The following is a 27,438-nucleotide window of genomic DNA, read 5'->3' on the forward strand; positions in this document are numbered from 1 at the left end:
AGCCACTGACCCTCTCCAACTTCTTTTCAGCTTTTTTTTTTATTGAAAATTTTAATTTAATTAATTAATTTAGAATATTTTTCCATGGTTACATGATTCATGTTCTTTCCCTTCCCTCCTCCCCCCCCCCAATAGCCGACATGCAATTTCACTGGGTTTTACATATATCATTGATCAAGACCTACTTCCTTATTATTGATAATTGCACTAGGGTGATCATTTAGAGTCTACATCCCCAATCATATCCCCACCTAACCATGTGATCAAGCAATTGTTTTTCTTCTGTGTTTCTACTCCCACAGTTCTTTCTCTGGATGTGGATATTCTTTTCAGCTTTGATCTTTTTCAGTGACTCCTAGCTTCTGTCCAGAGTGTACACCATTAGCTAAGCCCCTAAGAAGGAAAAGGACTCCTCCTGCTTACCTTTCTTTTACTTTAGCTCAGAAGAATGGGACTAGAGGTATTTGTTTTTCTTCTCTGTAGTTCATTCTTAGTTTTAGATGCAAGAAGTGATCCTTATGGACTGGGAGTTCCAGCCTTGGTGATCAAAGAACCATACATATAAGAGCACACTTATACAAAACCAAAACCCCCAAACTGGCCTGAATGAAACCCTGAGAGGCAAGGGTGCCTGGGACTCTAAACCCACTGTGAGATTTTGATTTGGAACTATGTATAGAACCTGACAACAGACAAGAAATAGTGCAAACATAACATGCCTCCCTTCCTCCCTTAAAACAGGATGTCTTCCCTAACTAGTTCCAGATGTCAGTAAAGATTGTAAAACCCCCTCCCCCTGGGCCCCTCTGACACCAAATGTGCCTACATTCCTCCTACCCTTATTTCCTCCTAGCCACAGTATATATATACCATGCTTTTTCCTCAATAAACGACTTCTCTTTGCATACCATGTGAGAGCTGTCCGTGCTTTCCTTCTCTCTCTCCCCCTTTCCCTCTTAGGGGTCGTAAGGGGCTGGTCCCCGACAGAACTAGGACTGTTCTCTATAGAAATAAGCCTAATCTCCTTCCTCAAAAGGACTAAAGTGGTCCAAGGAACTTGGGGAGTTATGCCTCTTGAATATTGGGGAAGTAAATTTGCATATTTGTAAACACATTTTGTTAATAAATATTCCTTTGTAAAAACTTGTGTTACATGTAAAATCACATTGATTACAAGGAACAGTAATTATGAAATGCAGTTATCAAAATATTTTTACATTTTTATTTCACATGAAACATACTTCTATATTGGTCATATTATGAGAGCAAATATACAAATATAAAACCCCAAAATAAAACCATAAATACACTGATATGAAAGATAGTATGCTTTGATCTATGTCTATCCAACTCCAACCATTCTTTTTCTGGAGGTGGATCATAAGTCTTTCAGGATTGCTCCAGATCATTATATTGCTAAGAGTAGCCAAGCTTTTACAGTTGAGGACTGTATAATATTGCTGTTACTGTATATAATGTTCTCATGGTTCTGTTTATTTCATCCTGTATCAGTTCATGCAGATCTTTCCAACTTTTTCTGAAATAATCTTGTTTATCATTTCTTAGAGCACAATAGTCTTCTATTACCGACATGTACATTTGTTCAGCCATTCCCCAATTGATACACATTCCTTCAATTTCCAATTCTTTGCCTCTACAAAAAGAGCTGCTAAAAATATTTTTGTACAAGTAGGTCCTTTTCCATTTTTTAATCATTTCTTTGGGATATAGATCTAGTAGTGGTATTATAGTATCAAAGGGTATGCAGTTTTTTAGCTCTTTAGGCATAGTTCCAAATGTTATCAAAATATCTAAAAAACAAGTTTGTGGAGTCAAGGTTAAAGATCTCAGCTCTAGAGAGCTTTCTTTTATGTGAAGACAGAGTTCCCTAGGACCAAGATTCAGAATCAAAACAAGTTTTTCAGTTTATTGTTTGTTCTGACTCAAATTCATTGGCATGCTAAGCCAGTAAGAGAGAGGGCTTTCTTTGGTATTGCTTAGATAAAGGGAACAAACAGAAAAGACAATCTTAGCCTTGAAACCAATAGATCATACTAATTCTAAGATGGAAGATAAGGGTTAAAAAAAAAAGTATCATCCTTGTAAGCTCAGGTTAGGAAAAGGCAACAAAGTCATGACTTGATTGGCCCAGGTATGAGGCAATGCTCATTGTGATGGAGCTTCCGGTTGTTTTCTGGCTATGTCAGTGATTTCTAGTCACCTAGGGTCATAAAAGATCCTGCCCACATGGGGCCTGGACCCTTCTGATGTGACAGATGCCTGAAAGTCATCACACCCTGCTTCCAAATAGAGAAGAGGGGACCACAGGTATGGAAACTAAGTGCCCCTGGGCCCTGGTGGCATAGCCTTGCCTTATTAGGAATAAGCTGCTTTTTGCTTAGCTGTTCAATTACCTACAAGTGTCTCATTTAATCCCAACACTGAGCCCAAATTAAAAAGGAGCCAGTGTCAGACCTGTCCCTAAAAATATTATTGAAACAATGCAGAAGTTGCAGCTGTGCCACGAAGTTTGGGGTTGATCACACACACAGTATCAGGAAGGAGTTGGTGCCATCCAAGGTTTTTCACTGATGATGATTTTAGACACTTGATGCAAGAGAGGCAACCTGAGCTAGTAAGAACCAGATTTCACTGAAACAAAATGGCAGCAGATATTTATATGAAGTATAAGATGATGCTGTGTGGGTTCATAGAACAGTGATACTAAATTGTATGGCATCCTAAGGGACTGTCAGTTATAATGAGTTGTGGGAGTTTGTGTGTATACCTTTTTTAATCTCTGGAGGGAGAGAGGAAAAATATAAGCCATGTCCTAGTAATGACTAACCATTTAATTCATAAGCATATCCCCCCAAGAATAATAAATAATAACTATTTAAGGAATAAGAGAACTTCAACAGTTTCTAAGGTCTTATGGGCCAAGAATTTCTGTAAATATGGCTTCCTTGCAGGAATCCACTCTGACCAGGCAAAACCTTAGGAGGTTTGGACTCTGACATGAATTAAGGAAGTCTTAAAACAAGCCATACTTTAAACCAAACCTTAAACATCCTCAGAAAGACCCACAGTCTAAGCATCTCAGTCACACATTGTCAGACATACTGGAGATCTAGAAGCCAGTACAAAAAGCTAACTAGAATTACAATTTTAGTAGGAGTAATACAATCAGGCCATACACCATAGCTGCAGCTCTTTAAGGCAAAAATCAAATTTACCTCCTTGAGACCTGTTATGTGGAGTCTCAGAAAAGAGAGGACACAAAGATTACTCATGACCAGAGCCTTAGCTCAGAAAAACTCTTTATTAAAATAAGTATTATCTCATAATTTCAGAAAACATATGCTAAAAATTATTATTACATGTAATTGAGAAAAATAAGATGTTAAATATTAAAAAAACAAGTATGATGTTGGAGTCTATTGATAAACAAGGTGATAAAGTTCTGCTAAGAAATCTTAGTGTGTTGCTAACAAATTAATGGAAATCTATCTCATTCTAAGTAGTGGAAAGATCTGTCAACTTGCCTTTCTACAAGGTAGTCCTGGAGAGTGGTTTGGAGCAATATCAAGACAATATACAACCTATTACCTATTGGAAAGAGAGTGAGATTACCTTATCTACAGGAAGAAAGGAGACAAGTAGATTTAGAAAAGGGGGCCTCTCACCAGTAGCAGAAAGTCTACTATCATTAAATAGGTTAGATAAATTGCAAGTTGGTATTGGCTAGCCACTAGAAGATCAGAGTCTCTCATCAAGTCTCTCTCAGACCCAGGGGGTCTCTATTCAGATAGGAGAGCAGGGCTGAACCTAGAGGCAGCCCTTTTCTTTACTAATTCTCAAGTTACACCTGGGGATCCAAGGGCAACCACGCCTGGAAATTCTGCTATGTATATCATACATTGGCTAGGAGGGCCGAGGATACTAACAGGAACCCTGAGACATTCACAATCCCAGGTCACATTAGAAATGCCAAGCTGATTAGGATAGTGACCAGACTCATACAGGATGCAGTAGAAGAAATGGGAATAGTTACCCATGTAGTCAAATAAAGCTAATTTGTGCCAACCGTTTGGGCTTTGTATATATAATTGGAGGATATATTATGTGCTATATATATATTTACATATATATGTTTAATTATACTTTTACTGCTTTGGTGTGATTTTGTTATATTTATAAAAATTACATATTATATAATTAGAAATTTGCTCCCCAGGAACTCTCTTTCCAACTTCCCATGTTCATTCTCATTAGATGCTAATATAGAGAGTATATAAGTTTTGTGTAGCTCTGCCCTCTCACTCTCTTTTCCCCTGATCATGGTTTGTGGAGATAGGATGAGTCCCAGACAGGAGAATTTTTCTCACATGGCTTTACTCAGGCTTTTACTTTTATTCTTGTATTTTTTCTACTTCAAGTGATTATTAATAAACTTTATAAATTATAATACTTGGAGTTATTAGCTATTAATTTTAATCTTACAATATTTTATAGCTATATGGATTTATGGATATATTTTGATATATGACCTATATACTTGGTCATAACATAACTGTCATGAGATGCTATGTGTTTTGCATTAGATTTTTGTCCTTAGTCAAATCAATATCATAATTTCACATGTCATTAATAGGTATTATAATAATTTCATATGCTAAGGCTAATTGCCTATGGTTCTTATAATAAATGGCATTTATTAGGTATCTATGTGTGCAGTGTAATAAATATTTGTTATTTTTCAATTGATGTTGCTTATGATACACTCAAAAGTTTTCATATGCACCATATATAATTTGCCAGAAGACCAAATTCTTCTTTTGGTGATTATGGTGGAGAGGAAGGTTTTGCTTTTTTTTTCTTTTTTGTTGGAAAATTTTATTTAATTATTTAATTTAGAATATTTTTCCATGGTTATAAGAATCATGTTCTTTTCTTCTCTTCCCACGACCCCCCTCCCGTAAGCCGATACAATTCCATGGAGTTTACATTTGTCGTTGATCAAGACCTATTTCCATATTATTGATATTTGCACTAGGTTGATCATTTAGAGTCTATATCCCCAATCATATCCCCATAGACCCATGTGATCAAGCCTTTGTTTTTCTTCTGTATTTCTACTCCCACAGTTTTTCCTCTGAATGTGGATAGCGTTCTTTCTCATAAACCCCTCAGAATTGTTCTGGATCATTACATTGCTACTAGTAGAGGAGTCCATTACATTCAATTGTGTCACAGTGTATCAGTCTCTGTGTATAATGTTCTCCTGGTTCTGCTCCTTTTACTCTGCATCAATTCCTGGAGGTCATTCCAGTTCACATGGAATCCCTCCAGTTCATTATTCCTTTCAGCACAATAGTATTCCATCACTAACAGATACCATAATTTGTTCAGCCATTCCCCAATCAGAAGGCATCCCCTCATTTTTTAGGAAGGTTTTTCTTGAGCCAAAATACACGATCAAAGGCAAAGTACTTTATTGCTGACAAATATATATACTTATATATATATATATGTCTTTGTTTATGTATATAAACAAAGACAGGAAATGGGAGCAAGATAGGTAGAAAATAATAACTTTGTGTCCATATCTTATCTTTGTTCTGAATCAAGTTGTTGGCGTTTTAAGCCTTAATGGATCTCAGAAGTATCTAACCCAATGAGGACCCAGTCCCTAGAAATGTGTTTTGGCCTGCTGCATCACACAAAAGATTGGGAAACCTGCATGATAGAGGGGGTTCTTTCCCTCTCCACTTCAAAGAATGTATAGATATTCTCTAAGTGTTTCTTATTGGATTGTTGTGTGAAAATTGGGAGGGGGGAAGCCTTTTTTAATTGACCATTGAGCTAGAGTGGACAAATTCTTTCTTACAGAGACTTACAGAAGTGCTGTAAGGTGTCTAGGTAAAGGTTGCCACCAGCTGTCTCATCTCCCCATGAAGTCATGCTTTGTTGTATTCTCTTCTTTCCTGATCATAGGTGAATGAGTAGTCAGATATGACAGATGATCTTTGGTTTCAAAAGAGCTATTAGAAGTCCAGCAACTAAAGTCAGTAGGAGAGTCTGCCAGTAGCCATAATAGACAAGTCTGGTGAGGAGCCAGCCCTGAAAGAGAGTAGTCTGTTTGATATAGCCCAACAGTGAACTAGTCTGGCAGCTGAGATACCATGCCACATACAGAAGTTAATTGTGTGTATATAGGGAGTCAAGGGAGGGATGTTTTTGTGTAGTGTTAGCTGTAAGTTTGAACCCAATCTCCTTAGCAACCAAGGTGGTAGAGAAGAGTGTGTTCCTCAATTGGGCATTATAGTTTGCCTACTTCCATATCTTATCAGTAAATATCCCTGATAAAAGTTAATTATTATTAATTGGTTAATTAATGTTAAGGAAAGATCAGCAAGTGATTGATTAATATTGGAGAGCTATTGATTGGTTAGTTGATTTTTTTAAACCATTATCTTCTGTCTTGGAATGGATACAAAGTGTCTATTCCAAGGCAAAAAAGTGGTAAGTATAAGAGAGGAAAATGACTGGCCATATATTACATAAAGGCTAGGCAACTGGGGTTAAGTGACTTGCCCAGAGTCACATAGTTAGGAAGTATCTGGGATCACATTTGAACTCAGATCTTCCTCACACCAAAACCAGTGCTCTATCGATGGAGCCACCTAGCTGCCTCCAAGGCAATGATTAAATGATTTGCCCAGGGCCACACAGTTAAGTATCTGAGGTTGGATTTAAATTCAAATCTTCTTAGACCCTGGACTCTAGGACTGTAATGGGAACCTATGACACATGTGTCAGCATAGCCATTTATGATGACACGTGGCTGTATGAGGCCGCATACAGAGAAGTATGGAGCCACATTCTAAGAAGGACTTTTTTTTTTTTCTTGAAGTGACACACCACTGGAATTATGCTCAGTTTTTGGGCAAATTTTGACACACCAGGCTCAAAAGGTTGCCAATCACTGCTCTAGGGCCAGAACTCAATCCACTGAGACACCTAGCTGCCTCAGAATCAGGGTTACCAGAATCTCTTCCTTCCTTCCTTCCTTCCTTTCTTTCTTTCTTTTTTCTTTCTTTCTTTCTTTCTTTCTTTCTTTCTTTCTTTCTTTCTTTCTTTCTTTCTTTCTTTCTTTCTTTCTTTCTTTCTTTCTTTCTTTCTTTCTTTCTTTCTTTCTTTCTTTCTTTCTTTCTTTCTTTCTTGACAACCCCTTTCCCAGCCTCATCTGCCTATTACAGAAAAAATAATTATGTTCTGAAAATTCAGGGTTATTTGAATTTAAATCCTGCTTCACACACTTACTTGCTTTAGGACACTGGCCAAGTCACTTTTAACCTTTCAGTTATGGTATCTTCATCTGCAAAATGGGAATAATAGCGTCTTCCTTCTAGGGTTGTTGTAAAAATTAAATGTGGAAACCCATGTAAAGCACTTTGAAAACCCTAAAACACTATGTAAATGCTATTATTATCTTCAGGAAGCCAGGCCACTGTGCAGTTTCAAGAGAGTTTCCTCTAGTACTAACTGGAAAAGTGCAAGCAGCAAAAGATCCTCTTCTTCTCCTCCTCCCCATGGCACCATTCCTATACTGAGGCATCTGAGTCTATTTGGGCTTTAAGGGGTGGAACCTTTTGGATTGAGGATCAAAATTCTCAGAACTGATTGTTGTTTGGTGGGGGACCCAAAACCCAGACCTAGGGCTCAGTCTTACACTCACAGCCATGAGGATGAGATTCTGGGGACCTGGGCCAATAGTCCTAAGATGTGAGATAAAAGAGGCAGGTTGTTTTTTTGTTTTTGGTGGAAGGGGTGGTGGGGGCTTTTGTGCCCAGATCCTTCCCGTCCTACGCTTCAGAAGCAGCAATGTGGGCAGGAGGGGAAATGCTGCCTCATGAGTCCAGGGTTCCAGCTTAGAGGTTGATTCCTGTTCCCAGTCCCCTGAAACACAAGGTCAGTGGCTCCCATTGGGAAGCCTGAGAAGAAGAGAGTTGAGACCCAAATTAGAGGAATCACAAAGACCCACCCACCTCCAAGCAGACATGGCTCAGGGCCCCCCTGTATTTAGAATCTTGGAGTCAACCAGACTTTCACTGTCAGACTTGCCCAGAGTTGTTCCATGGTGGGGGAAGGGAAGTGAGCCAAGAGGGCAGACACAGCCTGTCCAGTTGCACCCCAGGATCCCCTGACTAGTTCTAAATTAGCTTTGTGTTCTTCTTGCTGTGTTCCCTCCTCCACTCCCTCCCCAAACTGCAGGCTCACCAGCAAGTACAGGGTTAACTCCCAGTCTCTCAGCTGTAACAGCCAGCCTGGGAGTGGGGGTGGGGGGGACAGGGGGCGTGTCTGTCGGGAAGTATGGATTTCTGCTGTGGTTTTACTGGAAAAGCTCTAGTCAATGGGGGGGGGGGGGGTCACCATGGCAACTCCTGGCCATGGGAACAGGTTGGTTGGTGGGAGTAAATTCCTCCAGGAGCCCAAGGGAGGGCAAGGGAACCCTGAGGTGGTCTCCATGGGGTCCCTTATCTCCTTGAGAGACTCAGGCTGACTAGCAACTCCATATAGCACCCCTCTCCTGGCCTTCATCTTGCTTCATCTTGTTCCAGAGGTTTCTGAGCCTTCCAACTTCTCTCAACCCCATCTTTTCTCCACACATTCACCTCCCCCATGCCCTCCTGACACTGTGAACTACCCGAAATGGACTTGCTATCAAAAAGAGTTGGTAGGATTTCTTAGAAGTGTGTTAAAGTCAGAAGAGATGTTTGTCATGTTAGGATAGTTGAAGGGGTGTCATTATGGAGGCACAGAAATGGCCTCCCAAAACTTCCAAATCTAGAATCTCCTTCTTAAACCTAAAATCTCATCCCTACCAAACCCTAATCCAGGGGGAATGAAGCCATCACAACTCTCTCTGTCTCTGTCTCTGTCTCTGTCTCTGTCTCTGTCTCTGTCTCTCTCTGTCTCTCTCTGTCTCTCTCTGTCTCTCTCTGTCTCTGTCTCTCTCTCTGTCTCTCTCTCTCTCTCTCACACACACACACACACACACACACACACTTTAATGGGCAGGGCAATTGGGCAACTCATCAAGAAGAGATTTGGAAATGTTAGGAAGAGGAAAGAGGGCCTCAGAAGAGAGTCCTTAGCATCCCCAAGGACCCAAGAACTCCTTTAGAGGACACTGGGGATACTATCACAGATTACCCCTGCCCTTCTTTAAAACCCTGAAAGACTTTACCTAGCTACCCAAACTTAAAATCCTGGCAAGTCTCTCATCATTCCCTCTGCAGAGATCACAGATGCTACAGAAACACTGGTGTCTTCTGATGATTTCATCACACTCTTCTCACTGGGCTTGTTCCTTTCTGGTTGTGGATCTGGTTACAGCGGCAGCTGGCAGAGGGGGGCAGAGCATTCCTCTCATTTTCCTAACAGAGAGAGAGAGAAAGAGAGAGAGAGAGAGAGAGAGAGAGAGAGAGAGAGAGAGAGAGAGAGAGAGAGAGAGAGATACAGTTTACAGGACCCAGAGGGGTGAAAAATCTCTCAGGGATCACCTAAGAGTTCAGCTTCTCTGTGAAGCAGGTAATATACTATATTTTGAGGCAGGAACACCTGATTCCAAATACTGAGAAACTTGCTAGCTGTGTGATTATGAGCAAGTCAGTGAGCAGTTCTTTTACCTCAGTTTCCTCAACTGTAAAATGTGGAGATTAGATTTAATGGCTTCTAAAATCTTATTTATGATCTTTTAAATATGAGGTGAAAGGACATCCTGGGTATAGGTGTAGAATAGAGAACCGAGGAAGAAACCTTTTAGCTGGAGCCCAGAGCATTCCATATTGGGGCCCCAAGAAACCTATTTCCATATTCATCTACTCTACTCCTTCTACCTTCTCTCTCACCATTCTTTGAGATCAAGAATCAGGAAAGCCAAGAGAAAAAAAAGGCAAATGTTAAGATTTCTTATAAAATCAGATGATACTTCTCCTAAAGTGATATAACCCAATGGACCCTATCCTTTGAGGGAACTAAGCCTTTAAAGCACTCCCTCCAAAAAAAGTGGGGGGATTCTGGCTCCTCCCTCAAATCAGTCCCAACCCCTTATCATTCTAGGAGCTCTTCCTGAAGGACAGGGAGGGACAAAGATCTATAGCCACATTAGGTTCTATAACACCCCCTCCTGACAGGGAATAGCAGCAGCTCCCATAACACAAACTGGTTTCTTTCCCAGTTTGGTTGGTGGTTGGGAACCAGTTTCCAACCCTCAGCCAATCACTGAAACAGTTAAGCTGACTCAATGCTGGGCTTATTGATCCGAGGTTCCTCCCCATAATAAAGATGTCAAGCCTAGTTGTGTTTAGGGAAAAGCCTCCTGGGCTCCACCCCTCCCACCCCACCCTCATTTGCTGCTTATGCACTCCCCACCTCCCATCTGCAGATTTGATCTGCCAAATCCAGATAAAACATTTGGGGGAGATAAGTGCTGCATATAAATAATTAAGGTCACATATATATTCGCCAACAAAAAAAAGTTTAAAAAAACGTATTCCGGGAACAGCTGCCTGCTTGGGGCCCAGATAGGGCTTTGAGAGGCCCCTTTAGGGGGAGGAGATCAGAGAAAAGGGGAGGAATGATGGACCTCTCCTTGGGGAGGTATCTCTGTCCCCTGTTATAAAACCTATATTTTCCCAAAGGGAAAAATGAGCTGCCTTAGGTGGTGAGGAGGGAAGCCCTCTCACCTATCTCTGGGCAAAAAGCTATTTTTAGTCTCTCTCCTATTTACTCTGGTGGGTTCTCTCTGATTTATACCTATACTTTAGGGACCGCTCTCAGTTTAAGCAAGCTGCCTAAAAGGCAAGATGATCTCTCTAAAGCGGGTGAAACAAGTATCTAGGTTGTCAGGTCTGAGAACTAGGTAATTGTCCTGGGACTCCCTCCCTATTTGAAAAAAATATACTTTATATTTTATCTCGGCCACCATACCGGATCCTCTGGTTGTCTAACCATTCCAATGATCTCAGCCACTGGAATCCCAAGTTTTCTCTTTATTACCTGCCGTGGATTCTCAGGCACTTGAAGATTGGATCCTCAGAGGTGTAGTTATTACTAAGTTCAGGGTAACCCTGTGAGTACTTTCTCCTAACACCAGTTTATGAGCCCCCACTGGTGTGCTATCCCTTACTAATGAAGGAATAGATTCATTTCTTTAGCGAATATATTTATTAAAATGGCATAATAAGAACATCACTTTCGTTAGTCAGCTAATAAACATTTATTAAGCACCTGCAATGTGCCAGGAACTATGCTAAGCAATGAGGAAATAAAGACAAAAGACAGTCCCTATTCCTATTTCCCTTAAAAATCTGTGATACACTCTCCAACAAATACAGCGTCCCTGGGGGAAAGAGTGGGTATGAACTTAAGTGATAATGAGGCACACACACAGGAACACACATGGCTAAGGAAATGTATAAGTCTACAACCACAGGGCTTCAGTGTTATTTATTTCTCTGGAGGGATCTGGCCCAGACCTTCTTCTTCCTCTCTATTATTTCACTGGATTTTATTGGCAACCACAGATTCAACTATCATCAGATGATTCTCAGGTCTACTTATTCATCCATTCCTAAGCTCTCTCCTAACATCCCAACTTATATCTCCAACTGCCCATTGAACATCTTGAATTGAATGTCTTGTAGACATCTTAAACTAAATATATCCAAAATAAAGCTCATCACCAACCCCTCTCTGCCTCCCCCCAAAAAAATCCTTTTCCCTCTTCAAACTTGCCTATCAAGGCTACCACTATCATAATTATCTAGGCTCACAACCTAGGTGTCATCCTTGACTCTGTCTCATTTCCCATACCCAATCTGTTGCCAAGTCCTGTTATTTCTGACGTTGTCGGAAGGAAATAAGCATTTATCTAGGGCTTACTATGTTCCAGGTATTATGCTAAGCACTTTAAAAATATTCTCATTTAATCCTCACAACTCTGGGAGGTACTATCATTATTCCCATTTTACAGTTGAGGAAACTGAAACAGACAGATGTTAAATAATTAGCCCAGAGCCACAGAGTCTTAGGATGGATTTGAACTTGTCTTTGTAACTCCAGCCCAGTATTCTGTCCAATTCGACAAATGACTGCCTTCATTGCCTCATAACATTTCTTGTACACACTCCTTTCATCTGACACTGCTAATCTGTAGGCCCTTATCCTCTCCCATCTGGATAGTCATCTCAAGATTCTTACAATGTCAGTATTTTCTTTACTTGCCTATAAAATTATTTTTTCTAAAGTGCAGATCTGACCATATAATCCCTGTATTAAATAAACTGTATTAAATATTTTATCCAGGGTCAAATTTTAAAAGCTCTGTTTGGGATTCAAAGTCCTTTATAGCATGTCCCCTTTTTACCTTTCCAGGCTTCTTACACCTTTCCCTGAAATGGCATTCCTCAAACAAGAAACTTGACTTTTTGTATATACACTGGCTATCCTATAAGTGTGTCATGCTGTCCCTTCTCATTTCTGCCTCCTGACTTCTCTGACTTGCTTAAAATTCCAGTTAGAATCAATTTTCTGCTAGGGCTCTCTTTCTCTTATTTCCAAGTTACCTTGCATTTATGTTGTTTTTACAGAGTTCTTTGCATGTTGACTCCCCTCATTAGACTGGGAGCTCTTCCTGCTCAGGGACTGTTTTTGCTTTCCTTGGAATTTGCATTGCCTAGCACAGGACCAAGCACAGAGATAGAAGACACTTAATAAATGTTTGTTGGTTTGATCAACACAATGATCATAGACAATCTCTCTGATGGACTCAGAATGTATATTGAAATGAGTTTTTTGTTTTTTTGAATATGGTTCAAAAACTGTATATGGGTTTTTTCAGTCCTTACCTTCTAAGAATGGACAGAATGGACAGTTCTTCCAAGGCAGAAGAACAGTAAGAGCTAAGCAATTCCCTGTAAGTGATTTGCCCAGGGTCACACAGCTAGGAAGTGTCTGAGGCCAGATTTTAACCAAGGACCTCCTATCACCAAACTTGACTCTCTTTTCACTGAACCACCTAACTGCTCCATCTGTTCATGTTTATAATAGAGGTTTTGTGTTTTTCTTTTTTTTGCTTTCTCAGTGGGGGAAGAGGAAGAGAAGGTGTTAAAATAACATTTAATTTTTAAAATAACTCTTGCTGACTGTTTTCTGAATGATTTAAGATATGAATCCTTATTGACCAGTAATCACTGCCTCCTTCCTTGTCATTCCACTGTTTCAGTCTTTTCATGACTCCATCTGAGGTTTTCTTTCTTTTTTTTTAACATAGTTTAATTTTTTTTGGCATTTTATTTCTATTTTTATATTTTTTCCATGGTTACATGATTTTTGTTGTCTCCCTCCCTTTTCCCCTCCCCACTCCTGGAGTTGACAAGCAATTTCACTGGGTTATACATATATTATCAATTAAATCCTATTTCCATATTGTTCATTTTTGTAAAGAGTAATCTTTTAAAACCAAAACCCCAAATCATATACCCATATAAACAAGTGATAAATCATGTTTGTTTTCTTCTGGATTTCTTCTATTCCCATAGTTCTTCCTCTAGATGTGGATAGCATTTTTTCTCATAAGTCCCTCAGAATTGTCCTGGATCATTGCATTGCTTTTAGTAGCAAAGCTGATCATCTGATCACCTATAATGTTCCAGTTACCATGTTTAATGTTCTAGTTCTGTTTATTTCACTCTACATCAGTTCATGTAGGTCTTTCCAGTTCTTATAGAAATCAAGCAGTTCATCATTCTTTATAGTCTGAGGTTTTCTTGGCAAAGATACTGGAGTAGTTTGCCATTTCCTTCTCCAACTCATTTTATAGATGAGGAAACTGAGGCAATTGGGGTTAAATGACTTGCTCAAGGTAACACAGCTAGTAAGTGTCTGAGGCCAGATTTGAACTCAGGAAGATGAGTTTTCATAACTTCAAGCTTGGCATTCTATCTACTTTGCCACCTCGATACCCTCCATTACAATGGAGTCACATAATTTGATAATTGTAAGGTACCTCAGTGGCCATCTAGTTCAATACAAACCTGAGAGGAATCCCCATTGTGACACACCTGGTAAGTAATCATTCAGACTTTGCTTAAAGATTTTCTAAGAAAAGTCATTCCCCAATTGACAAATGATCAAGGGACATAAACAAGCAATTTTCACAGGATGAAATCAAAACTATCAATGAGCACATGAAAAAGTGTCCTAAATCCCTCCTGATTAAAAAAAATGCAAATCAAAACAACTCTGAAGTAACACTTCACACCTAACAGACTGGCAGCAAAGGAAAGTGATAAATATTGAGGGGTTGTGGCAAAATTGGGACACTAATGCATTGTTGGTGGAGTTGTGAATTGATCTAACCGTTCTGGAAGGCAATTTGGAACTATGCACAAAGGGCTTATGCCTACCCTTTGATCAAGCCATACCACTGCTAGTTTTGTATCCCAAAGAGATAATAAGGAAAAAGTCTTGTACAAAAATATTTATAGCCACTCTCTTTGTGGTGGCAAAAAAATGGTAAATGAAAAATGAGGGGGTGTCCATAGATTGGGGAATGGCTGAACAAATTGTTGTATCTGTTTGTGATGGAATACTATTGTTCTGAAAGGAATAATGAACTAGAGGAATTCCATGTGAAATGGAAAAACCTCTAGGACTGATGCAGAGTGAAAGGAGCAGAACCAAGAGAATCTTATACACAGAGACTGATACACTGTGGCACAATCAAATGTAATAGAGTTTTCTACCAGTAGCAATGCAATGATCCAGGATAATCCAGATGAATTTAGGAGAAAGGATGCTATTGTGATAGTGAAATCACTTTTAAAGACTGATATATATTAATTTAAGGTCGCCAAGGAATTCACTTATGAAATTCCTAAATGAAACACTCAAGTCAGAATGGAGTTTTATGGCAGTTTAATTACAACGGGAGTAAGAAAGAAGGAGAGAGAGAGAAGGAAAGAAGGGGACAAGGAAAGAGATTAACTCAACCTTCTGGCAGAGCCAGAGGGAGTTCAGGCCTTAGAAGGCCAAGGCAGAGAAGGGAACCAGTCCTTGACTCATGTGACCGATCTGAAGGAAAGCTGCCTGTGGGTCTCCTCCCTGCTCAAGCTCCTAGAACGAACTGGTGCCTAGCCCTATCCATAGGAAGTGAGTGAACTCCAGAGGCTGTTCTCTACCTCACTTCCTGTGCCTCACATGTGCCAAAGGTGGCTCAAGCTTGGCTTTGGACAGCCCAGGTGGGCAATTAGTTATTTCTGATTTGTCATTGACTAGCACATGCCCGTGTAGTGTGAGTATGCACAATTTTTGGGTGCTAGACCAAGCAAGATAGAGATTTAAAAATCACAATTCCCCCCTGATGATGATTGGGGGACTAGTCTCCCCAATTGATCACTAAACATAAGCATCCTGCACCCAAAAAATTCTAACTGCAAATGTATACAAAATTTAACCCTCTAAGAGGAAAACTATAATAGTTGTAGATAAGGGGAAATAGAGGAGAGAGAGAGAGACAGCAAAACCAATGTTTTGCTTGGCGCATTGACAAAAGCCAATTAGGGGGAAGTCCCCTTTGGCATAAGAGTGTACATTCAAAATAAATGTTCAATCAACTGCACCCCAAGGTTCATTCTGGATCTTCCTGTAGTGTAAAGGTTTAGGTATCTTTCTGCAAACAGTTCATTCTCTGGATTCAGTTAGCTTCTTCTCTGAAGATCTATTTTGAACAAAATTTAAATCTTGGATTTTATGAAAATATAATCCCCCCTGAAGAAAGTGTTGAAAAAATACTCAGTCCAGCTGAGGATTCAAGGTTTAGTTATGGAGGTGCGTGAGTTAATTCAAAAGAAAAACAATAACAAAAATGAAAACAAAATTAAAAAACAAAAACAAAATAAAAAGGGAAAAATTAAGGGAAAAAATTTAAACCCTTTATATATATGCCTATACATATTTACATTTATTATAAAGAAGAATTCAAAATCAGTATCAAAATATCAAAATCTATGTATAAAAATTTTTGAGAAAGCAAGAATAAATTTCTCACAGACCCCTGTATTAGGGTCCAGTTAAGTAATTTCTAATCCCACAAGCCTATAGGATAGAATGCAGTAATTTTCACTTACCCATTTGCAGCCAAGGCTACAGGAAGTTGCCATACTATAGGAGAATGAAAAGGACCAGATTTTTATTTTAATAGGGAATTGTCATTCCCTGGTCTGATTTTATCCTCATTCTCAGGGATAGAGGGAGCCAGGATGATAGCCAACCTTTGGTACTTGTCTGTAAGTATTTTCACAAAGAGTGTGTATACAAGGAAGGCCTACGTCTTAATGTATGTCAAGCATCTCAACCTCGAGTCTCACACTCGGTTCAAGTCCTTAGTATTCGTTTAGAAGTGCATCAATCCTACCTGGATTGGTTTTTGATTTGTAGACCTGTGAGCTCTTTTGGCATTATTCAGGTTATCTCTGTGCTCCTTTTTGATCCCGTTTCCTAGAATCAGACACAAACATTAATCACAGTACCATAACAATTATCAATAAATGGCAGGTTCCCACAGTCTAAAGCTGTTTGGGTATGTATTAACAATATAGCAAATATATATATTTAAACTAATATTATTGTAGAATAAAAATTAATATTGATTGTATGTACCTTGAAATGAGAAAAGGGAAAAATAAAATATTTTTAAAAGAAAAAAATAATAAAGTAAAGAAAAAAGCAAAAAATATATAATTTCAGGAAATCAATGTGTTAAAAAAAAACAAAACAGTTCCACTTGTCAACAGGTAATTATCTCCAATGCATATATAGGATACAGTCAATCAGTCTCAATAGAAGATGCTCTCTTTACATGTGAGCAATGAATCCAAGAGTCCTTTTCTCCAACCTTTATAGATGTTGGAGTAGTTAACAATATTTGGAATTGTCCTTCCCAGGAAGGCTGAGTTACTCCCGTATGCTGGAAGTTCTTTATATATACGTTGTCTCCTGGGTTCAGGTCGTGAAGTGAGAAGTCTAGTGGTCCAGCTTGTACTGCAAATCTGTATTCATGTAGTTCACGCAGTTTGTGCTGTAATTCCTGTATATAGGAAGCAATAGTAGTATCTCCCCCTAATAACGATATATATGCCGGGGAAAAAGGTTTAGCCTGATTAGGCGGATGTTGAAAAAGCATCTCAAATGGTGAGATATGTAGTTCTCCTCTAGGCCTGCTTCTAAGATAAAATAGGGCCAGAGGGAGAATTTCAGGACATTTTAAATGGGTCTCAGTGCATAATTTGCCAATCATAGTTTTAAGTTCTTTATTCATCCTTTAAACTTGGCCTGAGCTCTGGGGATAATATGGAACATGGAATTTGGGAGTTATCCACAAGCAAGAATTTAGAACAGAATCTGATTTAGAACAGAATCTGTAAAATGACTTCCCCTGTTGGAATCAATATGTGCTGGCAGGCCAAAGCAAGGAATGATTTCTTTTAAAAGCACCTTAGCAACAAAAGCCGCTATGGCTCGGGCTGTAGGAAATGCTTCTGGCCATCTGGTCAGTTGGTCTACTATGACCAGACAAAATTTGTATTGTCCAGCCTTTGGCAGGTGCTCAAAAGGTATGTAAACCAGAGGACGCCCACCAAAGGCTTTTCCACGAAAGGCATGTTGGTTATATGCTTGGCAGGTAGAGTCGGCTGAACACACTTTAGCGGCTATGGTAGTTATACCAGGGGCTATCCATACTCTCTTAACAGAGTCCACGATGCCCTGGGTACCAAAGTGGCCATTATTATGAACAGATTGGCAAATTTGGTGAAAGAAACTTCTAGGGAGCAGGGGTTTTCCTTCAGGTGATACCCATACTCCATTGATCTGTTTCACTTTGAATTTTTGTTTCCATTTTTCCACTTTTCATTATAGGAAAGTGATAAATTTTAAGTCATCAGTGGTTGTTAATGTTAAAATTAGTTCAGGCCCTTCTATGGCTGCTAGCTTTGCAGCAGCATCTGCTCAGTCATTTCCCCTAGAGGAGCTATTCTCAACCTGTGGGTCACAACCCCAACGAGGATCAAATGACCAAAACACAGGGGTCACCTAAAGCCATCGGAAAATATATATTTCCGATGTCTTTAGCTGTTGAGAAATCCTGCTACTTTACAAGATCTCGGAAAGAATGGGGACCCTGCTGCCCACACATTGTACTAATATTAGTTACCTATCAGCCGCCCTCCCCCTATGAGGGGCAATGGATTTACCCTGTTGCCTGGAGACTGGACTCAAACAGAGACCCAGAGAGAGCACCCAGGCGTTGGCCCAGGAGGGGTTAAGAACGAGTCCTGGAGCAGATAACTCCTGGAGCAGATAACAGAGCCAAGTAACCCCAGCAAAGTGAAGCCTCAGCTCGAGCTGGAGGGAGACAACAGGAAGAAGAAGGCAGCATCTGCGGACCCCTTCCCCAGGCAGGACTTACCTCCCACCCCAGCGCTCAGGCTGCCTCCTGCTGGATTAATATTTCTCAACATATAATTAAATATTGTTTTTGTGATTAATCACTATGTTTAAATTATGTTTGGTTTGTAGCAAAATTACAGTTTTGAAGTAGCCACCAAAATAATTTTTTTGGCTTGGGGTCACCGCAACATGAGGAACTGTATTGCGGGGTCACGGCATTAGAAAGGTTGAGAACCTTTGACCTAGAGACAGGGTCAGTGCCACCTGTATGGGCAGAGCAATGACCTACAGCTAGGGCTTCAGGCAGCTGGAGAGCAGAAAGAACTTCATTAATAATTTCTGCATTAGCTATGGATTTTCCAGCTGAGGTTAAAAATCCTCTCTGGAGCCATAGCATCCCAACTGAGTGACAAATGCCCAAAGCATATCTAGAATCCATAAAAATTGTTGCCTTTTTTCCCTTGGCAATTATACAGGCATGTTTTAGAGCTATGAGTTCTGCCCCTTGAGCGTTAGAGGGCAGTGAAGCTGACTACTCAGTGGCAAATTCTGTGACTACGGCAGCTCCAGTGTAGCATATGCCATCCCTCATAAAAGAGGAACCATCAGTAAATAAGACCAGGTCTGAGTTTTTTAAGGAAGTGTCCACAAGATCATCCCGAGGCTTTTCTGCCATGGATACTAGTGTTTCACAACTGTGTAATGGTTCTCCTGAAGTTGGCAAATCTGGAAGCATGCTGGCAGGATTAAGGGTTGTACAACGTTTTACAGTAATATTTTCATTGCTTAGCAAGGTTATTTCATACCTTGTAATTCACTGATCAGAAAATGCCTGTGTTCTCTATCTTAGCAACAATGCTTCTACCTCATGTGGGCACATAATTATTAATGGGCATCCTAATACTAGATCAATGGTTTTTGTCACTAGTAAACTGTAGCAGCCACACCTTTAAGACATGGTGGTGCTCCTGAAGCTATTGGGTCCAGCTGGGCTGAATAATAAGCAACTGGGGGTTGAGAAGGCCCCAAAGTCCGAGTTAAAACAGCTGAAGCCACTCTTCTTTGCTCATGTACATACAAAGTAAATGGCTTGTTGTAATCTAGGATGCCTAGAGCAGGGGCAGACAGGATAGCCTGTTTTAGGTCTGACAGAGCTGACAGGTGTTCTGGCTCTAGTTTAAGTGGTTCAGGGACTGAATCTCTTGTTACTGCTATAAGGGGCTTGGTAATTTCCCCATAGCAAGGGATCCATTCCCTGCAAAACACTGTTGCTCCCAGAATTGCTCTTAACTGTTTCTTAATGGTAGGAGCACTCAATTTTTGAATATTCTCGATTCGCTTGGGAGACTAGAATGGGCACCAGCTGTCAGAATGAACCCCAAATATTCTACTTTGGGGGAGACACCACTGAACTTTATCCTTCGAGATCTTATGTCCTCTTTTGTGCAATTCCAAAAGAAGGGGTTTACTATCTTCCTGACATGCTTCTGCATCTGTGGAAGCCAAGAGTAGATCATCTATGTATTTTATTAATTTGCTGTTTTTAAATTTTATATTATCTGTATCTTGGCTCAAAATTTGTGCAAATAAGCTCGAGCTCTCTACATAACCTTGTGGCAGACGGGTCCAGGAGAATTTAGAGCCATTCCAGGTGAAAGCAAAAATATGCCTGGAGTTCTCATATATGGGTATGGAAAAGAAGGCTGAGCACAAGTCCACTACTGTAGAGTATGTAGCTGTGCTAGGAATAGAGGAAATAACAGTATTGATGTTGGAAACTACAGAGTGTCTCTTTATAACGTGATTGTTCATAGCCCTCAAGTCCTGTACAAATCTATAGAGGTGCTTGCCATCGGGCCCCCTTTTTGGTTTTTTAAAGGGGAGGAAGGGCATGTTATTTTCCGATTTACAAGGGAATATTATTCCCTGGTCAATTAATGAGTTTATTATTGGGGTAATGCCCTCTGTTGCCTCCTTGGAGAGAGGATACCGGAGTCTCTTTGGGCCACATCTTCTACTGATGTAGGCTTACTTAAATCAGCTGTTCCTGTGCAAATGAAAACTAAATCCAGCCCACCTCTGGTATATCTGTCGGTATTTCAAAGGTGGGAGGTTCTTTTGCTTCCTGGGTCTCTGAGAGAAGTACAGGGAGTAAATTTAAGGATTACTTGGGCACATCTAAGGACAGAGAGCCATCTGGGGAGCACATTATTGTGGCTTATAATTTGCATAGTAAATCTCTCCCCATAAAGTTTGTGGGGGATCCAGGCATTAAAAGAAAAGAATGTTCAACAGTTAGGGGTCCCAAGCATACCATGTGAGGAGAAAGTTTTGGGACCTTTAACAGTGTTCCTGATATACCTACTACATTTAGGGAGCCAATAGAATCACATTTTCCATCTGGTTTACTTACCAAAACTGACCTAGATGCTCCAGTGTCCAAAAGACAGTCATAGTATGAATTTCCCACCTTTAAAATGACATGAGGTTCTTTACTATTTGGGGGGGAATGTATTGGGATTATTGGTATTAAAATATCAGGGTCTGGAAAATCAAAGGTTTCATTCTTTTATTCCAAGGCCCTCACCCCCCCCCTTCACACCTTCATAAAGATGCTTGGGCAGTTTTTTGGGATCCTCCATGTTGTTGGGGGTATTCACCCTGAGTGTAGCTTGGTTGAGCTCCATTCCTTATATATTGTTGTTGGGTATTGTGTTGGGTATTATCATTTTTCGCATTTGGAGCACTGTCATTATTTTGATTGGCATTGTGGTTCCTATAGTTATTATTCCTAAAGTTGCTATTATTTCTTTTTTCCCTTAGCCAGCTCCTACAGATCATCATTGCATGGCCTCTCTTCCCACAGAAAAGGCATATTAAAGATTTATCTGTGGATTCCTGCAAAGGGGCTATGGTCTCTCCCTTATTTTTCAATTGTTACTGTAGCCTTTCAATGTCTTTCATTAAGTCATTCACTGACTTATTGTGAGTCTCTGGTCTTTTTGCATGACCCTTATAAACATAGGTTGATACTTTCCTTAGTTCTTCGAGATCCATAGAGTCCCAAACAGGACAACTAGTTTTAAAGTAGTCTTTTACTACTGAACAACAATTCTTAACAAATTGCCTGTGTATATGTTTAATGGCCTTTTCTCTGGTCAAATCAAGGTCTATATATGTAGTTCCTATGTCAATAAGTCTGTCCATAAAGTGGGAGGGGGTCTCATCAATTTCCTGTTGGGACAGTTCAAATTTTTCCCATGTTTCAGGTCTATCAGAGCAAGCTCTCATGGCTTTCAATAATGCTTCTCTGGCCAGGGCTAGTTTTGTGTGATCTTGTGCAACATTGGGGTTCCAGTGTGGATCTACAGTTGGCCAATAGTGTGCTCCTTTACCTCTTTTCTGATTAGCTAGAGAGATGACATTATTTCTCTCTCTCTTTGTCAGAAATGTATCTAACAAATTTTCCACATCCAACCAAGAGGGGTCAAAGATTCTGAATATATTCTCTAATTATTCTATAAGTAATATTGGTTCTGCCTCAAATGATGGAACATTTTGCTTGAATTTTTGTAAATCGTCAGGTTTAAAAGGTGTATAGTGTCTTACAGACACCAAGTTCCCATCTTTATTAAAGGTGGGTACTTCCCTCATGGAAATAAACTTCTATCCAAATTATCTAGTGTTCCTGTTTCTAGGCTTCTTGCTCCGTTTTCAATAGGGCAGGTAAGAGAAGGGAAAGGGTTGGGATGGTTGGGTGTCAGGGCATGGGGGTTGGGGATGGGAACATGAGTGGGGGGGAGGACTGAGGGGGCAACATGAAAGGCATGGGTGGGAGGACTGGGGCTGAGGGGGGAGACAGGGGGCAGGATATATAGGGGGCAGGCCTGTGGGGGCAGGACATGGTGCAGGAACAGGGGGCAGGGGAGCTGCTGGTTGGTCAGCCGAGGGAGCAGGGGGAGCAGGAGGGAGGGCTGAGGGGACAGGGTAGGAGGCATGGGCCCGGGGAGGGGATGGGACTAAGGGGGCAGGATGGGCAGCAGGAACTGTGGGCAGGGCTAGGGTTGAGGGGCAAGAGGCATGGGCTGGGGGGAGGAAATGGTTGGTCAGGAAGGGGAGGAGCTGGTTGGTCCAAGGGGGCTGCTATTTGTGAACTGGGACCCAAATTGTGTAGGGCACGGTGGGACAGGGAATCTGATAATGATGGAGAATGGAGAGATAAATCACTCCTATTGTGGGATGCCCTTAAGTCTCTTTTAATGTTTTGCAGAAAAGCTTTGATTTCTCCCTATTTTTCCTCCATAAGCTCATCCTGTTCTGCAAATCTTTGATTAATAAAAGTATTTTGTTCCTCAATTTGTTGAGTAATAGAAGGAACAAGCTCTTGGTTTGTTTGGGAAACATGGTCTTGAGGGGGAGACGGACATAATCCTATTTGTGTCTATCTTATGTATGGTATCTTACAGGGCTCTCTTAGAGTAAATGAGATATGATATTATAGCTCCTAGAATTACAATGCCAAGGAAAAGGAGTGCAGAGCTCACATATCGCCATAGAGTCTCTGAGAAGAGCCATCCTATAGAAACACCTACTAGTAATTCCATAAACTTGGTTATGGAGTTCACAAGCCAATTCTTTTTTTTTTTTTTTAAACCCCTACCTTCCGTCTTGGAGTCAACAAATGGGGGTCAAGTGACTTGCCCAGGGTCACACAGCTAGGAAGTGGCTGAGGCCGGATTTGAACCTAGGACCTCCCGTCTCTAGCCCTGGCTCTCAATCCACTGAGCTACCCAGCTGCCCCCTCACAAGCCAATTCTTAACTAAATCACATACAGGTTGCATCCACATTTTTTTTTTAAGTCAATTACTAAGTCGCCTATAACTTTTTCCTTTTGTCAGTAGGTGGCTCTCCTTACTGCCTACTGCCAAGGGCCTATTCTGTTGTAAATTCTTCTTTCTTTTCTCTTAGGTTAGGCCTTTTAAAGGTCTGGGAGGGGTCACAAGTAAAAGCAGAGGCAAGACATGCCCTATGCCTGAAGGCCTAGGCTTTTTGAAAAGGACTCTTTTGGGAGAGATTACAAGTGAAAAGACCGTAAACAAAGGGTGGAGCTAGGATTCCTTTTCAAAAGCGTTTTATGGGAGAAGTCCCTAGCAATCTTTCTTTAGCCCTCAGGCTAAAACTGCTAAGACCATGTGCTATTTTCTTTGAGCAAAGCCCACTTAAATTTTTAAAACTAGAGAGGCCAGGAAATAGGAAAATAGGCTTTAAGTTGGCTTACTAGCTGTACTCAGCTGTTTTTGTTGCGAGAGATTGAAGCAAGGGCTCCATTTTTTCAGAGTTTCCTCGCTGCTAATCAGCAAGGGTCAGCTAATTAGATTTAGCTATCTATCTAGCTATCAGAGTCACACAGCTGGGAAGTATCTGAGGTCAGGTTTGAACCTGGGACCTTCCATTTCTAGGCCTGGCTCTCAATCCACTGAGTCACCAAGCTGTCCCTTAAGATTAAAAGGAAAAAAAAACAAAACTGCTGATTCCAATTTACCTTAAGGAGAAAAAAGAAGAGAGAAAAAGTGTTTTATACTCACCTGTTCTGACAGCTGTGTCTTTAAGCTGAGTTAGCTGGTAAAAAAAGGACTGACTGAGTGAGGAGAAAGTAGAGCAATAGGCAAGAAAGTTCAGGAAATTTATTGAGGGGACTCGATAAACTTTCATGGTCACCAAAACTGTGATAACGAAATCACTTTTTTTTTTTCAGATTTGAACAATATTTTATTTGGTCATTTCAAAACATTATTCATTGGAGACAAAGATCATTTTCTTTTCCTCCCCCCCTCCCCATAGCCGATGCATGATTCCACTGGGTTTCACATGTGTTCTTGATTCAAACCCATTTCCATGTTGTTGGTATTTGCATTAGAGTGTTCATTTAGAGTCTCTCCTCAGACATGTCCCCTTAACCCCTGTAGTCAAGCAGTTGCTTTTCCTTGGTGTTTTTACTCCCACAGTTTGTCCTCTGCTTATGGATAGTGTTTTTTCTCCTAGATCCCTGCAGATTGTTCAGGGACATTGCATTGACACTAATGGAGAATTCCATTATGTTCGATTGTACCACAGTGTGTTTGTCTCTGTGTACAATGTCCTCCTGGTTCTGCTCCTCTCGCTCTGCATCACTTCCTGGAGGTTGTTCTAGTCTTCATGGATTTCTTCCACTTTATTATTCCTTTTAGCACAATAGTATTCCATCACCAACATATACCACCCTTTGTTCAGCCATTCCCCAATTGAAAGGCATCCCCTCATTTTCCAATTTTTGATAACCATAAAGAGTGCAGCTATGAATATTCTTGTACAAGTCTTTTTCCTTATTATCTCTTTGGGGTACAAACCCAGCAGTACTATGGCTGGATCAAAGGGCAGACAGTCTTTTATTGCCCTTTGAGCATAGTTCCAAATTGCCCTCCAGAATGGTTGGATCAATTCACAACCCCACCAGCAATGAATTAATGTCCCTACTTTGCCACATCCCCTCCAGCATTCACTACTTTCCTTTGCTGTCATGTTAGCCAATATGCTAGGTGTGAGGTGTTTCCTCAGAGTTATTTTGATTTGCATCTCTCTGATTACAAGAGATTAAGAACACTTTTTCATGTGCTTATTAATAGTTTTGATTTCTTTGACTGAAAATTGCCTATTCATGTCCCTTGCCCATTTATCAATTGGAGAATGGCTTGATTTTTTGTACAATTAATTTAGCTCTTTGTAAATTTGAGTAATTAAACCTTTGAGAGGTTTTTATGAAGATTGTTTCCCAATTTGTTGCTTCCCTTCTGATTTTAGTTATATTGGTTTTCTTTGTACAAAAGCTTTTTAATTTGATGTAGTCAAAATTATTTATTTTACATTTTGTGACTCTAAGTCTTGCTTGGTTTTAAAGACTTTCCCTTCCCAAAGGTCTGCCATGTATACTAGTCTGTGTTTGCCTAATTTACTTATAGTTTCTTTCTTTATGTTCAAGTCATTCACCCATTTTGTATTTATCTTGGTGTAGGGTGTGAGGTGTTGATCCAAACCTAGTCTCTCCCACACTGCCTTCCAATTTTCCCAGCAGTTTTTATCGAATAGTGGGTTTTTGTCCCAAAAGCTGGGATCTTTGGGTTTATCATATACTGTCTTGCTGAGGTCACTTGCCCCAAGTCTATTCCACTGATCCTCCTTTCTGTCCCTTAGCCAGTACCAAATTGTTTTGACGACTGCTGCTTTGTAATATAGTTTGAGATCTGGGATTGCAAGGCCCCCTTCCTTTGTATTTTTTTTCATTATTTCCCTGGATATCCTTGATCCTTTGTTCTTCCAAATGAACTTTGTTATGGTTTTTTCTAAATCAGTAAAGAAATTTTTTGGAAGTTCAATGGGTACGGCACTAAATAGATGAATAAGTTTGTGTAGGATGTTCATTTTTATTATATTGGCTCGTCCTACCCATGAGCAGTTAATGTTTGTCTGATTGCTCAAGTCTAGTTTTAGTTGTGTGGAGAGTGTTTTGTAGTTCTGTTCATATAGTTCCTGTGTTTGTCTCGGGAGATAGATTCCTAGGTATTTTATTTTATCTAAGGTAATTGTGAATGGGATTTCTCTTTCTAGTTTAAGCTGCTGAGCTGTGTTGGAAATATATAGAAATGCTGATGACTTATGCGGGCTTATTTTGTATCCTGCAACTTTGCTAAAGTTGTTGATTATTTCAATTAGCTTTTTGGTTGAATCTCTAGGATTCTTTAAGTAGACCATCATGTCATCTGCAAAGATTGATAACTTGGTCTCCTCCTTGCCTATTTTAATGCCTTCAATTTCTTTTTATTCTGTAATTGCTACTGTTAGTGTTTCTAGTACAATGTCAAATAGTAGAGGTGATAATGGGCATTCTTGTTTCACTCCTGATCTTATTGGGAATGCATCTAGTTTAGCCCCATTGCAGATGATATTAGCTGATGGTTTTAGATATATACTGTTTCTTATTTTTAGGAAAGACCCTTCTATTCCTATGCTTTCCAGTGTTTTTAATAGGAATGGGTGTTATATTTTATCAAAGGCTTTTTCTGCGTCTATGAAATAATCATGGGATTTTTGTTGGTTTGCTTGTTGATGTGGTCAATTATGTGGATGGTTTTCCTAATATTGAACCAGCCCTGCATCCCTGGTATAAATCCTACTTGATCATGGTGGATGACCCTTCTGATCATTTGCTGGAGTCTTTTTGCTAGTATCCTATTTAAGATTTTTGCATCTATATTCAATAGGGAGATTGGTCTATAATTTTCCTTCTCTGTTTTTGACCTGCCTGGTTTTGGAATCAGTACCATGTTTGTGTCATAAAAGGAGTTTGGTAGAACTCCCTCTTTGCTTATTATGTCAAATAGTTTGTATAGTATTGGAATTAACTGTTCTTTGAATGTTTGATAGAATTCACTTGTGAATCCATCAGGCCCTGGGGATTTTTTCTTAGGGAGTTCTTTGATGGCTTGTTGGATTTCATTTTCTGATATGGGATTATTTAAGAATTCTATTTCTTCTTCTGTTAGTCTAGGCAGTTTGTATTTTTGTATATATTCGTCCATATCACCTAGATTGGTATATTTATTGCCATATAATTGGGCAAAGTAATTTTTAATGATTACCTTAATTTCCTCTTCATTGGAGGTGATGTCCCCCTTTTCATCTTTGATGCTGTTAATTTGCTTTTCTTCTTTCCTTTTTTTAATTAGATTGACCAGTACTTTATCTATTTTGTTTGTTTTTTCAAAGTACCAGCTTCTAGTCTTATTTATTAGTTTAATAGTTCTATAACTTTTGATTTTATTAATTTCTCCCTTAATTTTTAGGATCTCTAGTTTGGTTTTCTTCTGGGGGTTTTTAATTTGTTC

General features: G+C 39.9%; 1 long non-coding RNA gene across 2 annotated transcripts in view; it reads left to right on the forward strand.

Annotated features, from left to right (window-relative positions):
• Window positions 1-2,237: 2,237 nt before the first annotated feature.
• LOC103102752 (uncharacterized) overlaps window positions 2,238-27,438 on the forward strand; it is a 76,107-nt gene continuing 50,906 nt past the window's right edge. For both annotated transcript variants that reach the window (XR_008916456.1, XR_001628146.2), the window contains exon 1: window positions 2,238-2,328. This is a non-coding gene — a long non-coding RNA (uncharacterized LOC103102752). The remainder of the gene's footprint in view (window positions 2,329-27,438) is intronic.

The sequence above is a fragment of the Monodelphis domestica genome, chromosome 2 (genome assembly GCF_027887165.1).
Source record: "Monodelphis domestica isolate mMonDom1 chromosome 2, mMonDom1.pri, whole genome shotgun sequence".
Classification (NCBI taxonomy): Eukaryota; Metazoa; Chordata; class Mammalia; order Didelphimorphia; family Didelphidae; genus Monodelphis; species Monodelphis domestica.